At 35.8% G+C, this 15,382-nt stretch overlaps 1 pseudogene; it reads left to right on the top strand.

Moving 5' to 3' along the window:
• Nucleotides 1-11,682: 11,682 nt before the first annotated feature.
• Nucleotides 11,683-15,382, top strand: part of LOC149542375 (cell division control protein 2 homolog B-like) — a 35,495-nt pseudogene continuing 31,795 nt past the window's right edge.

Raw genomic sequence — 15,382 nt, 5'->3', positions numbered from 1 at the left:
TTTTAATCATTTGTTAATGTGATGGGTAGTTATAGTCAATTTTCTAAATTCTACAAGGTCTCATAAACTATAGAAAATGAATAGTAGAGGAATAGGAGGAAGCAACCATTTAATGACTTCAAGATTGCCCTTAACAGATTATATCCCAATTTTGAATAAAATGAATGTTTTTACTGATTATTCATGGTGTATTGTTTAACTATTTCTAAATTAACATAATCAGATTTCCACAATCCATTAGTATGTGAGCAATGTTTCTGGATTAGATTGGTGTAAGTTTTTTGAGCAATGCTAAAAAAATTACACAATCTAATCCAGAAACATTGCTCACATATTTCTAAATTCTTAAGGATTCTATTGTTTGCAATTAAACAATGTTATTACATACCTTTGCATTGATTTAAGTTCATTTTTCATCCTTTTGAATGTAATGTGTTGATTGATTTAAGGAACCATAGGAAGGGCAACCTCATTTTTAAGTTTTGAATGGAATAATGGTCATCCCACTATATGTCACCACTATCCATTATGGAATAGGCCTACAATCAATGTAATATAACCATACTCACATGGTGCAGAAAGAATAGGGGTTGAGTGATGATCAACAAGGGAGAAGAGAAAATATTCAAGAAAGGTAAATGGAATGTGTGAGCAACTATTGGATTGGTCAAGTTGTCCACAAAGATTTATTGTTTTATGATAGATTTTTTTATGTTAAGGACATCGTGAGGGGTCCTTTAGGTGGGTTTGAAGGTAAGTGGAGGCTTAGTTTGATGATGCCCTAGTTTGAGGCTTAATAGTGAGGGTTTGGGAGTTAATGCATAAAATGAGTATGGCTAAGTAAACCAGTGCAAGAATATGTGGTTTGGCAATAAATTGAGACATTTTGCAAAATTTAAGAACTTGGTTGCAAGATGAAAGGACACTTTCTTTGTAAAAGTAGCCTAATTGGAGCTCTTGAAAGGGGTAGTAGGGTTTGGTCTGAGGTATTGGTTCAAAATAAATGTTGTTAAATTTGATATATATTGTATAAATTTTTAAAGGGTATCTAAAACCCTAATGTATTTGGAGAGTTTTTTGGAAGAACTTGAAAATAAGTTGAAAAAACTAGTTTGGCAAAGCTAGTAGAATAGTTTCTCTATTTCATGACCAATCAATTTGCACATCTACAAAATAGTGATTTGATTCAAATTTTGGATGAATGAAGTTGTACATTATTGATTTCTTTTTGGGAGGTTTCTAGATTTCATTCTTGCAATCTATCAGTATAGCTTTCTTCCTTTGTGATTTATTATTTTGATGCATCACATAGTATGCTGTAAAAATTCTGTGATCTATGTATCAAACTTTTCTTATCTAGCTCAGTATCTTCAAAATAAATAACAATTCAAATATTTAAGGTCTTTAATGTGGAGCTATAGAGTATGATTGCTAAATTTATTTCAAATTTGAATGCTCTTGAAATTGTTTGCATATATTTTATCTGTGTCAACATTTTCTATGATCCATTATCACCTTGTCTTTTCTAGATCATTGTTTCAATAATGCATTATAGAGTATGATCCATGTTCTTACAATCCATAATCATGATTTTTTTTTTTTTTTTTAATTCATTATATTTATGGGTGTTTGAACTCTTTGAAAATCTTTATTATAGACCAAGAAAGTAAGACTGCCTATTTTTTTTTTCAAATTTAGGTATTTTTATCATTTTTTCCTATCAATATTTTAGATCATGTTCTATGATCTACCATCACAACTTTCATGTTCTCTAACTTCCTATCTTGATCATGATAGATAATGGAGTATGTGTCATTGTCATAATGTCTTGTTAATAACTCATAAATATTGATGCGAAATAGATTTATGAAGTCATATGAAAATCTTTGAAATTCATTAAATTCTGAGAAAAATAGTGTCCACTAAGTAAACTACTTATAAATAGAATCTTTATTTGCTCTGAATTTTCATTTTTTGAGTTGATTGTGTATTTTTGTAAACTTGAAAATAGAAATCATAGGGTATGTGCAAGATCATGGTGTACCAAACTATGGCCTTAAGTGGTAGTGAAAAATTAGCAAATCAGGTTTATGTCAACTTGACACATAATTTTGAAGTGGTTATGGACTTTATATCAAAAAGTTGTAAGAAAATAATTTGTAGAAAATTGAATGTAGTTTCTAAACTACTAGTCCTTATCAAGAGAAAAAAATAATTGATTGGTCAAAAGTTTGAATTTTAATGCAGTACTAAGAAAATTTTAGGGCAAAAATAAAAAGTAGGTGTATGTCTGACCACCTTAATCAAAATCAAATCATAATATTTTTTTAATATAATTATAGATATGAAAACTAGACTCATGCTCGGATGTGACGCATATTTTTTGATATTTTTATTCCAAATAAATAATTAAATATGAATTTTCTACCAAAACTTTTTCGAATTAAAAAAAGTCTCGTGTCTAACCACCCTAACTAATAGAAAATTTGATCAAAATTTTATTTTTTTATTTTTTTCTTATACTAGGCGAAGTATAGAATGTGACGCAACTTTTAGATTTAAAAAATGTTATGCCATTTGAAAGTTATTTCTATTTTTCATTCAGTATGTCAATAAGCACTTTACAATAATCTTCATTGATAATTAACTAATAAATAATTATCGAACTCAGAATTTGACAAAAATTATATTGATGGAATCTAGAGAGCGATATTAAAAAACCCATTTCGTTTCATTCAATTTCGATCAAAATAACATTGTCAGACGGCTACTCGAAGTCTGAGTATCACTAAAACTCTCTATAAACACGTCTTTGGGGTTGACCGGGCAGGCTTGGTAAATACCAAGCCTGATCAGATATCCGATATGACTCGGTAGTCAAATTCCAAAAATCTTCAAATTTTGGAGGGAAATTCGATTTAAACGTTCTAGTATTTTATTTTAAAATTATTTCACTTATATTAATATGTAAAGGCATATTTTAATATATATATATATATAATAACGTAATGTAAACATACAAGATATAATCTAGTAATATATAATAATATCTTATGTTAATCTTATTACAATCTATAAATATAATATATATTATTATTATTTTTACTAAATATAATAACGTAATTTATATATATATAAAATACGTATTATATATTATTATATTAATATGTATGTTATTAATATATTTATATAATAACGTAATATTTTCATTAAATATAATAATGTAATATGTATATGTATATATATATATATTATTGATATGTATATTATTAATATATATGTATATTATTAATATGTATATTATTAATATATAAGAGTCAAAGGGGGTCATAGGGTGACCTATAACCCTCTTTGACCCATTAAACAATGATATATGTCTCTAGGGGTCCTAGGACCCCTAGGGACATATGTCATCCTTTAATGGGTCAAAGGGAGTCCCTTTGACCCATTAAATGATGACATATGTCTTTAGGACCCCCAGGGACATAGCCGAATCGTTCATATCGGTAAAAGGGGGTCATAGGGTGACCTATGACCCCCTTTGACCCATTAAATGATGACATATGTCTCTAGGGGTCCTAGGACCCTTAGGGACATATTCGAATGGGTATTATGGGTCAAAGGGGGTCATAGGGTGACCTATGACCCGCTTTGACCCATTAAACGATGACATATGTCCCTAGGGGTCCTAAGACCCCTAGGGACATAGTCGAATCGTTCATATGGGTCAAAGGGGGTCATAGGGTGACCTATGACCCCTTTTGACCCATTAAATGATGACATATGTTCCTAGGGGTCCTAAGACCCCCAAGGACATAGTCGAATCATTCATATGGGTCAAAGGGGGTCATAGGGTGACCTATGACCCCCTTTGACCCATTAAACAATGACATATGTCCTTAGGGGTCCTAGGACCCTAAGGACATATTCAAATGGGTAATATGGGTCAAAGGGGGTCATAGGGTGACCTATGACCCTCTTTGACCCATTAAATGACGACATATGTCCCTAGGGGTTCTAGGACCCCTAGGGACATATTCCAATCGTTCATATGGGTCAAAGGGGGTCATAGGGTGACCTATGACCCTCTTTGACCCATTAAACGATGATATATGTCTCTAGGGGTCCTAGGACCCTTAGGGACATATTCGAATGGATAATATGGGTCAAAGGGGGTCATAGGGTGACCTATGACCCTATCTGACTCATTAAACGATGACATATTTCTCTAGGGGTCCTTGGACCCCTAGGGATATATTCGAATTGTTCATATGGGTCAAAGGGGGTCATAGGGTGACCTATGACCCCTTTTGACGCATTAAACGATGACATATGTCCCTAGGGGTCCTAGGGGTCCTAGGACCCCTAGGGACATATTCAAATGGGTAATATGGGTCAAATGGGGTCATAGGGTAACCTATGACCCTCTTTGACCCATTAAACGATGACATATGTCCTTAGAGGTCCTCATACCCCTAGGGACATATTCAAATCGTTCATATGGGTCAAAGAGGGTTATAGGGTGACCTATGACCCTCTTTGACCCATTAAACGATGACATATGTCCCTAGGGGTCCTCGGACGCCTAGGGACATATTCGAATCGTTCATATGGGTCAAAGGGGGTCATAGGGTGACCTATGACCCTCTTTGACCTATTATACGACGACATATTTCCCTAAGGGTCCTAGGACCCCTACGGACATATTCGAATCGTACAGATGGGTCAAAGGGGGTTATAGGGTGACCTATGACCCCCTTTGACCCATATGTACAATGACATATGTCTCTAGGGGTCCTAGGACCCCTAGGGACATATTCGAATGAGTATTATGGGTCAAAGGGGGTCATAGGGTGACCTATGACTCTCTTTGACCTATTAAACGATGACATATGTCCCTAGGGGTCCTTGGACCCCAAGAGACATATTCGAATGGGTAATATGGGTCAAAGGGGGTCATAGGGTGACCTATGACCCTCTTTGACCCATTAAATGATGACATATGTCCCTAGGGGTCCTAGGACCCTAGGGACATATTCGAATTGTTCATATGGGTCAAAGAGGGTCATAGGGTGACCTATGACCCCCTTTGACCTATTAAATGATGACATATGTCCCTAGGGATCCTAGGACTCCTAGGGACATATTCGAATGGGTAATATGGGTCAAATGGGGTCATAGGGTAACCTATTACCCTCTTTGACCCATTAAACGATGACATATGTCTCTAGAGGTCCTAGGACCCTTAGGGACATATTCAAATCATTCATATGGGTCAAAGGGGGTCATAGGGTGACCTATGACCCTCTTGACCCATTAAACGATGATATATGTCTCTAAGACCCCTAGGGACATATTCGAATGGGTATTATGGGTTAAAGGGGGTCATAGGTCACCCTATGACCCTCTTTGACTCATTAAACGATGACATCTATCCCTAGGGGTCCTCGGACCCCAAGGGACATATTTGAATGGGTAATATGGGTCAAAGGGGGTCATAGGGTGACCTATGACCCTCTTTGACCCATTAAACGACGATATATATCCCTAGGGGTCCTAGGACTCTAAGGACATATTCGAATGGTTCATATGGGTCAAAGGGGGTCATAGGTCACCCTATGACCCCCTTTGACTCATTAAACGACGACATATGTCCCTAGGGGTCCTAGGAGCCCTAGGGACATATTTGAATCGTTCATATGAGTGAAAGGGGGTCGTAGGGTGACCTATGATCCCCTTTGACCCATTAAACGATGACATGTTCGAATGGGTAATATAGGTCAAATGGGGTCATAGGGTAACCAATGACCCTCTTTGACCCATTAAATGACGACATATGTCTCTAGGGGTCCTAGAACCCCTAGGGACATATTTGAATTGTTCATATGGGTCAAAGGGGGTCATAGGGTGACCTATGACCCTCTTGACCCATTAAACGACGATATATGTCTCTAGGGGTCCTAGGACCCCTAGGGACATATTCGAATGGGTAATATGGGTCAAAGGGGGTCATAGGGTGACCTATGACCCTCTTTGACCCATTAAACGATGACATATGTCCCTAGGGGTCCTACCCCTAGGACCCCTAGGGACATATTCAAATGGGTAATATGGGTCAAAGGGGGTCATAGGTCACCCTATGACCCTCTTTGACCCATTAAACGAAGACATATGTCCCTAGGGGTCCTAGGACCCTAGGGACATATTTGAATGGTTCATATGGGTCAAAGGGGGTCATACGGTGACCTATGACCCTCTTTGACCCATTAAACGATGACATATGTCCATATTTGAATCGTTCATATGAGTCAAAGGGGGTCATAAGGTGACCTATGACCCCCTTTGACCCATTAAACGACGACATATGTCCCTAGGGGTCCTAGGACCCTAGGGACATATTCGAATGGTTCATATGGGTCAAAGGGGGTCATAGGGTGACCTATGACCCCCTTTGACCCATTAAACGACGATATTTGAATCGTTCATATGAGTCAAAGGGGGTCATAGGGTGACCTATGACCCCCTTTGACCCATTAAACGATGACATATGTCCCTAGGGGTCCTAGGACGCCTAGGGACATATTCGAATGGGTAATATGGGTCAAATGGGGTCATAGGGTAACCTATGACCCTCTTTGACCCATTAAACGATGACATATGTCTCTAGGGGTCCTAGGACCCCTAGGGACATATTCGAATCGTTCATATGGGTCTCACCCTATGACCCTCTTGACCCATTAAACGATGATATATGTCTCTAGGGGTCCTCGGACCCCTAGGGACATATTTGAATGGGTAATATGGGTCAAAGGGGGTCATAGGGTGACCTATGACCCTCTTTGACCCATTAAACAATGACATATGTTCCTAAGGGTCCTAGGACCCTTAGGGACATATTCAAATGGATAATATGAGTCAAATGGGGTCATAGGGTAACCTATGACCCTCTTTGACCCATTAAACAATGACATATGTCTCGAGGGGTCCTAGGACCCCTAGGGACATATTCAAATCGTTCATTTGGATCAAAGGGGGTCATAGGGTAACCTATGACCCTCTTGATGCATTAAACGACGATATATGTCTCTAGGGGTCCTAGGACCCCTAGGGACATATTCGAATGGGTAATATGGGTCAAAGGGGGTCATAGGGTCACCTATGACCCTCTTTGACCCATTAAACGACGACATATGTCCCTAGGGGTCTTTGGACCCCAAGGGACATATTCGAATGGGTAATATGGGTCAAATGGGGTCATAGGGTGACCTATGACCCTCTTTGACCCATTAAATGATGACATATTTTCCTAAGAGTCCTAGGACCCTAGGGACATATTCCAATCGTTCATATGGGTCAAAGGGGGTCATAAGGTGACCTATGACCCCCTTTAACCCATTAAACGATAACATATGTCCCTAGGGGTCCTAGGACCCCTAGAGACATATTTGAATCGTTCATATGAGTCAAAGGGGGTCATAGGGTGACCTATGACCCCCTTTGATGCATTAAATGATGACATATGTCCCTAGGGGTCCTAGGACCCCTAGGGACATATTCGAATCGTACATATGGGTCAAAGGGGGTCATAGGGTGACCTATGACCCTCTTTGACCCATTAAACGATGATATATGTCTCTAGGGGTCCTAGGAACCCTAGGGACATATTCGAATGGGTAATATGGGTCAAAGGGGGTCATAGGGTGACCTATGACCCTCTCTGACCCATTAAACGGTGAGATATGTCGCTAGGGGTCCTAGGACCCCTAGGGACATATTCGAATGGGTAATATGGGTTAAAGGGGGTCATAGGGTGACCTATGACCCCCTTTGACCCATTAAATTATGACATATGTCTCTAGGGGTCCTACGACCCCTAGGGACATATTCGAATGGGTATTTTGGATCAAAGGGGGTCATAGGGTGACCTATGAGCCTTTTTGACCCATTAAACGATGACATATGTCCCTAGGGGTCCTCAGACCCCAAGGGACATATTCAAATGGGTAATATAAGTCAAATGGGGTCACAGGGTGACCTATGACCCTCTTTGACCCATTAAACGAAGACATATGTCCCTAGGGGTCCTAGGACCTCTAGGGACATATTCGAATGGGTAATATGGGTCAAAGGGGGTCATAGGTTGACCTATGACCCTCTTTGACCCATTAAATGATGACATATGTCTCTAGGGGTCTTAGGACCCCTAGGGACATATTTGAATCGTACATATGGGTCAAAGGGGGTCATAGGGTGACCTATGATCCTCTTGACCCATTAAACGACGATATATGTCTCTAGGGGTCCTAGGACCCTTAGGGACATATTCGAATGGGTAATATGGGTCAAAGGGGGTCATAGGGTTATATTAATTTACTATATATTATAATATAAAATATTATTATTATACTATATTATTATAATTTATAATATATTATACTTTTTTATTAGATATTATATTATAAGATATTACTTTTTATTATTATATTATATTATATATATATATTATATTACATTACTATATATTATAATATATGAAATATTATATTATATTATTATAATATAATATGTTATTATAATATTATTATTATAGTATAATATTATACGATTATAATATAATAATAATATTATTATTATATTATAGTATAATAATTATTATAATAATAATATTATTATATTATAGTATAATAATAATTAAAATAATATTATTATATTATAGTATAATAATTATTATAATAATAATATTAAATAATATATCATACTATTATATGATTTTAATTATTAGTCGGATATTGGATTTAAAATCGGATATCGGATATTCGATAAGGCTCAGCTTAACCTTCTAGGTTTGGTTCCTGGATCGGTAAAAAAAAGTCAGAGCGGATTTTGAAGTGCTTTTAGGTGTCTTGAAACTCTCTTTTTTTCACATCGCCACTTTTTGGCACACCATGATCCTCCACATACCCCATAGCTTTATCTACCATCATAACTTTTCTCTTTTCTAGCTCATTATCTTGTCTAATCCATTATAAACCTGACCACACTCATATGAAAAAGTCTTAATTTGTATCTTAAATTGGAAAGCTTGTAGACTTGATTGTAGGTATCTCCAAAATTATATTTATGATCTAGCATGAATTTTTGTTTCTTTTCAAGCTCACTATACTAAATGATACATCATGGCAGTTCTCTTTTTCACTAATTCACTGTCTAGATTATAGATTCTAAAATATGAATTGCAAATTTGATGCAAAAATGTTATACACAGTTAAAGTGAACTATCCTCATTCTATTCATTTTTTTTTGGGTTTTTATTTTATAGGAAGAGTATTTGGGGTCGTTTAATATGATGACATTGTTCAATATGATGACATTCTAAATTGTGTCTTTTCAAAACTTGTTTAAAATAACCAGGTAAAAATGAAGCTTAAAGGCCACCAAAAGAAAATTATAGGCTTGGCATTTTCACACACTTTGAATGTATTGGTATCTTCTAGGGCCAATGCTTAGGTTTCTCTTCATTTTATATATCCTTTTTCATCTCAATTTTTACATTCACATGTTTATAGATTCAAATTACTAAATATTTGGCCAATATTCTGGCAGGTCTATTTCTAGAGCATTGATAGATGGGAGAAGCAAAAGTCAAAATTTTCACAAGTGTAGATAGGAAGATCATCACCAATGATTGGAGATACAAGAGTATAGTTCCATAATGATCAAGTTCACTTGTTGGTTGTTCACGAGAGCTAGCTTGCTATTTATGATGCTTCTAAGTTTGACCCTTTGCATTATGTAAGTATTTGTCAACAATTTAGAATTCAAATTTAGTAATTGATAATGATAGTAGCTACCTTCTCTATATGAATGTAAACTGATATAACATTTGTTTGTACTGCAGTAGACACCTCATGATTCTCTATTTGCTCCCATTTCAAGTGTAATATATTCATGTGACAGCCTTCTTGTATTTTATGACTTAACTCAATATGTATCCTTTGATTATTCATGTAGTGTCTATCCTCTAGTAATTGCATCACATCCATTTAACTCAAATTAGTTCACTCTTGGAATGATTGATAGAGGAGTTTATGTCATTAGAATCAGTAGGAAAGTGGGGTGTGGGACCTCCTTAAGATAATGGTACCATTGGATCAAATCCAACATTAAGAAATCAAGGTTTAGAACTAGCTCCAAGGTAGTTCATCATATTAGAACATGGAAAATGGTGCCTTGTTCTACCTTTTTATGTTTATCACTTACCTATCTACAACTCCACAATCAATATTGATGATAGTCTCTTGCCTTCACATCCTCCTTTTGATATATCAGTCTTGTAACCTGTATATATATCTTCAAGAGCATGGTGCTTCTTTGTGCATAAGTTTTAGCTTTTAGAGAAAATCATTCACTTATGAACATTCCATCAAAGATGATGTATACTGAGGAATTATGGCTTTTCTAGCTATTAAGTGGAACTTTCACATTTTTTTAAGATTCAAATAACTTTACTTTTATTGATGTAGCTAAACTACGAGTGCCTTTTGTGTTCTTGACAAATGGTAAGATTTCAACTTTTGTGAAGCCATTACGAATGCAAATGAACTACAACTGGTGAGGTGTCAATTTTAAGGCAATTTTTGTTTCTATAGTATAGATCAATTGCTAGAAATAGGCTTAGTGATTGATTGTGTTTTAATATTATGTCCTGGATGCTCTTGCCAAGGAATTGATCAACAAGTAGCCAAATAAGGGGTTATAGTTATATATGTGCTCTTATGATGATGTGATTGGGATTGTAAGTTTTTTTGTCACATTTATTTGTTTGAAAAATAGAGATTAGTTAGTGTTATTAGCTTTCATTCTTGATAAATAATTATTTCCTAGTTTTATTTTTCCCTACAGTCTTCACAAGAAATGGTGTCTCAAGAACCAAAATTTAGATGGGCTATGCCAATTATTGCAAAGGCTTTGCTCTCACAAGAGCCTTTTAGACTGCACAAAATTTGATTCTAAAGCATAATTTCTTGATGGAGACTCAGAATATTGTGCAAATTTCTTCATCTTTCCCATTGTTTTGTATGAAATAAACCATGTGATATGAATCAAACAATGGTGTGGAGGTAGAAATGTGCACAATACCTTGAGTCTCACACTGAGCAATTATGCTTTAGAATCCAATTTTGTGCAATTTTGAAGGCTCCTATAAGAGCAAAGCTTTTCCAATAATTGGCATAGCTTGTCTAAATTTCTACCAAGCGTTGGTCTCAATTTTGACCAAAATGTCTTCCCTTTGTCATCAGATGTATGGTACCACTGTAGAAAATTAAAGGGCCTTGGTCACAATTTTGATGATGGTTGAAAGGAATCTTGGTCACAATTTTGATGATGATTGGTCTTTTTTATTGTCAAACATTTGGCTTTACTATCAAAAAATTCAAGGGTTGTACATTGAAATTTCAACCAGCAATGGACACAAATGAGGAAATAAGAGTTCAAGATGAACTAAGGAAATCGATGAAACTCACATTGGTAAGTCAACCTTTTTTGAGTCAAAATTTTGATGCTTAATTACTATGATGAAAAACTAACTAAAAAAGATTGATGATAGGTTTAGTTGTCTATTTGACCAAGATGTATGGTACCACCATAGAAAATTAAAGGGCCTTGGTCACAATTTTGATGATGGTTGAAAGGGATCTTGGTCGCAATTTCAATGACGATTGGTTTTTTTATCGTCGAACATTTGGCTGTACTATTGAAAAATTCAAGTGGTGTAAATTGAAATTTCAACCAGCAATGGACACAAATGAGGAAATAAGAGTTCAAGATGAACTAAGGAAATTGATGAAACTCACATTGGTAAGTCGACCTTTTTTGAGTCAAAATTTTGATGCTTAATTACTGTGATGAAAAACTAACTAAAAAAGATTGATGATAGGTTTAGTTGTCTATTTGAACAACTCTCGTCACAATTTTGACCTTTTCTTGTCAAAATTTAGGGATAAATTTACTAGTGGAGACACAATCTTAGTATTACAACTCTATTTAGATAAATATTTTTGTCCACATAGCATATAGACATGCCCATGATAGTGCAAAAGATAATTGGAAGATTATTAGAGAGTGTCATTTTTATATAAGTGATGATAGATCCCTCTCTCATGAGTTTGTGCAACATTGTTTCAAGAATTATTTTGATTTCTTATAGGAGCATGGCATTGCTATGGATAAACATATCATTTTGTTAAATAATTGCATAGGTCAATTCAATAATGCTCACATATTTTATTATTGTGTAGGATGCACATAAAGAGGGGGGTGCTTCATATTTGGAGTTTTTCTGAGTTTGGCCATGGGAAAGGGGAACATGATGGAGTAGGGGCATGTGTGAAGAGAGCTCTAGTTAAGGAGCAATTGAAGATTTCAGGAGAAGAGCTTCTTGATGCTCATAGCATTTTTGATTAGCATAGTTCAACATTATCACAAGGGAGGGACTCTTAATTCAGTAGTACATAGGTTATTTTGTTTGGTTGAGGAAGGGTCCATCTCTAATAGATCAAATTGTGCTACAGTGAGAGACTCATAAAAAAATGCATTCATTCTAGAGCTCTGATTGTAGTACATGGACCATTTGGACACAATAGCTAGCTTGCTTTTGTCCTAGTTGTTTTTAGTGTGAGTGGGACCACTATGAGTCAAGTGAGTGGGTGAACACATGGGCTCTACATTATATTATTCCATTGTCTATCATACCCACTATAAAAAATGATGACATGGAAAGTTCACTTAAGCATAACCATCTATCTGATCTTCTTTAGCCAAGACATGTCTTTGCATTGGTTGCACCACAGGAAAATGATGAGAAATTAGCTTCTTAGTTAGCACATTGTGTAAGTGGTAAACAAAAGGTTGCACAACCGATTGCAGATGATGATGGATTCAGATATCCTACTGGTTCAGTTGTTGTTGCTAGAACATGGCTGCAGACATACATCCTTAGAAGGAATGGAATTCTTGCATTCAAAAACTATCAGAAGCACAAAATATTTCTCATGTATTCACATCTTATTATAGAAACAAATGTGAAGTTTTTGAAGCATCAAGGAAGACCAAAAGTAAAAGAACTTTTTACTATTACTAATGTTGATCATGAATCTATACTGGGGACCCTAAAATAGAGAGAGAACCCTAATGGAACACTCGACTAGGTATATTTACTTCCTATGTTCTTTTGTTCACAATGATTCAGTGAACTAATGATTATATTCTTTGATACAATAAGTTACTAATTTTTTATGATATTGAAATTTAGGTACATCATGAAGAGTAGCCATGCATGAAGATAAAAAATAAATAAGTAGTAGAATGAAGAAAAATCTATTCTATTTTTGACACTACAATTTTTGACACTACTAGTTTCGACACTATGATTTTTGACACTACTATTTTTGACACTTTGATTTTTGATAGTTGTGTATTGATGTGATAATGATGAAACACTTTATGTATTGTAAATTTAAACTTTTTGATTTAATGTAAGAAACAAAGATGATTTTACTTAATACAATTTATGTGGAGGGACCTAAAAAATGATGATTATAATACATACTAACACCAAACTTGAATTGTTCCCAACAAAAAAAACTTGAGAGAGGTTAAAAATAATCTTTTTACTTAATACTAACTCTAGTGACACCCTTGTTCCATCCATAGAGATTTTCCATCATTCGTGGCCACCTCGTACCAAAGAGTCTCCAAGGTGCTCTAAGTGCATTTCGAGATTAATCTTCTAAGGGTCTTAACTCAAAGATAATGGGGCCTATCAATGAAACATTTAATGCTATAGGATGATAATTCCAAGGCCTAAAATAATATATCTCATTTTTTAGAGATCAAATTCCATTCGGATTTGACACAATGATCTCACTCGATGCCAAAACTCGTAGTGTGCCTCAATGCATAGGTACATCACAACATAACTTTGAAAGCATTGATCTTGGAAATGAACCATTAATGCCATTAGCTATGGATGGATGGGTAAATCCTAGTGACTCCCTTGTTCTAGCTATTGAGAGCCTCTATTTTTCATAGCCACCCCATACCAAAAAGTCTCCAAGGTGCTCTAAGTGTGTTTCAAGGTTGATCTTTTGAGGATCATAACTTAGAGCTCATGGGGGCTTGTCGTGAAATGTTGAATTCTATAGGACAATAATGTTGAGGCCTAAAATAATCTATCTCATTTTTTAGATATTACATTCTATTTGGATTCAAAACAATGATCTTTCTCAATCCCAAAACTGGTAGGGTGCCTCAGTTCATAGGTGCATCACAGCATAACTTTGAAACTGTTGATCTTGGTATCAAATCGTTAGTTCCTTTAGCTTTAGATGGTAGGTAAACCCTATTAACACCATTATTATAGCCATGGAGAGCCTACATCATTCATGTCCACCTCATACCAAAGAGCCTCCAAGGTGCTCTAAGTGCATTTTGCGGTCGATCTTTTGAGGGTCATAACTCAAAGATCATGGGGGCAATCAATAAAATTTCAAATGTTATAGGATGGTTATGAAAAGGCATAAAATAACCTATCTCATTTTTGAGAGATCACATTTCATTTGGACTTGACATAGTGATATCGCTCAATGCCAAAACTCAAAGTGTGTCTCAGTTCATAGGTGCATCACAATATAACTTTGAAACCGCTAATCTTGGCATCAAATTGTCAGTGCCATTAGCTCTATATGGGTGGCTAAACTCTATTGACACCCTTATTCTTGTCATGGAGAGCATCCATTGTTTGCAGTCACCCTGTACCAAAGAATCTCCAAGGTTCTCTAAGTGCATTTCAAGTTTGATCTTCTGAGGGTCATAACTCAAAGCTCATGGGGGCTATCAATGAAAATTTTAATGCTATAGGATGGTCATGTCAAATTTTGTAATAGCCTATCTCATTTTTAATATATCACATTCCCTTTGGATTTGCCACAATGATCTCACTCAATGCCAAAACTTGCAGTTGGCCTCAGTTCATAGGTGCATCATAGCATAACTTTAAAACTGCTGATCTTGGCATCAAATCATTAGTGCCATTAGCTCTATATGAGTGGGTGAACCCTCATGACACCCTTGTTCCAACTATGGATATCCTCTATCATTCGCAACCACCCCATACCAAAGAGTCTCCAAGGTGCTCTAAGTGTGTTTTAAGGTCGATCTTTCAAGGGTCATAACTCAAAGCTCATGGGAGATATCAATGAAATGTCAAATGATAGAGGAAATTTATACCAAGGACTACAATAACCTATCTCATTTTTGAGATATCACATTCCATTTGGATTCAGCACAGTGATCTCGCTTGATGCCAAAACTCACAGTGTAC

This window comes from Cupressus sempervirens, chromosome 8 (assembly GCF_028749045.1).
Source record: "Cupressus sempervirens isolate cs-2001-9-10 chromosome 8, ASM2874904v1, whole genome shotgun sequence".
Classification (NCBI taxonomy): Eukaryota; Viridiplantae; Streptophyta; class Pinopsida; order Cupressales; family Cupressaceae; genus Cupressus; species Cupressus sempervirens.
The sequence above is the reverse complement of the archived record's forward strand: the minus strand, read 5'-3'. Positions and strand labels throughout refer to the sequence as shown.